This window comes from Saccopteryx bilineata, chromosome 3 (genome assembly GCF_036850765.1).
Source record: "Saccopteryx bilineata isolate mSacBil1 chromosome 3, mSacBil1_pri_phased_curated, whole genome shotgun sequence".
Classification (NCBI taxonomy): domain Eukaryota; kingdom Metazoa; phylum Chordata; class Mammalia; order Chiroptera; family Emballonuridae; genus Saccopteryx; species Saccopteryx bilineata.
In genome coordinates this window covers 102,659,950-102,661,057 of record NC_089492.1, presented here as the reverse complement: position 1 = coordinate 102,661,057, position 1,108 = coordinate 102,659,950, and positions in this window count along the sequence as shown.

The window sequence follows — 1,108 nt, the reverse complement described above, 5'->3', positions numbered from 1 at the left end:
ACTGCTCCACTGCCTGGTCAGGCTATGCTTTTGGTTTTTGTTTTGTCTTAATTCTAAAGTATGTGTGGTGGTATCTCATTATGGCTTTAATTTGCACATCCCTGATAACTGATACTGAGAATCTTTTATTCATTCCTGAAGATAAAAAGTAAATATGAGGTAGGGCTCCAGTATTTCCCAGCTTGACCCTAGTAATAGGCACTTGGGAGGCCATCGCTATAGGAGGTGAAGACAAAGAGCTCAGCCCAGGATGAAGTGGTCCAGAGAAGTGCCTGGGCACGGAGTGGGTGGGTGCAGTGTGGTAGGGAGTGATGGTGTTAAACTGGCTCTTTAGCAGAGAGGAATATCTGGCCACTGCATTCTGCATCCCAGCTTGGGGTCACCTATTCAAAGTCGTGCAGGTGAACAAGGAGGTAACAATAAGCCCCAGGTGCAGAATCTTGTCTTTACTAATCCCTGCTTGATTCTCACAACTAACTCCCATCCATAAAGTGCTTGTACATTTCATATTCATGATCTCCTTTAACCTTTATAACTGCCCTTTGAGGTAGCCGTTGAGACTGCTCCCACTTTACAAATGAGGAAACTGGCTTGGAGAGGGTAAATAACTGGCCCAAGATTATCCAGTTATGAGCAGCAGAACTAGGACCCAGGTCTAGATCAGCTCCTTCTAGATCTTGGGCTTTTGCTATTATTTATGCATGATGGAGGGGGATGCCATTGTTTTCACAACTGAATTAATCCTGGCTTTATTTTTACAGACAGATATACCCATGTAGTTTATAGATATTTACTGAGTCTTTATAGTACTCCTAGTTTAGGTGGGAGTTCAAACATAATTAAGACACAGTTTTTACCTTGATGGTCCCTACCCAAACACAATTAACATAAATATGATGACTCTCAAATGTACATCTTTGGCCTGGATCACTTCCCAAAATTGTACTCTCATATCCAACGGCCTACCTGACATCTCCACTTGGATGTCTAACTAACACCTCAAACTCAAAGTGTCCGGAGCCACACCCCTGCTCTTCCCCAGCCCCCACCAGCCCTTCTTGTGTTCCCTCAGTTAGTGACCCTCCTCTTCTAGCTAAAGCCTTGGAGT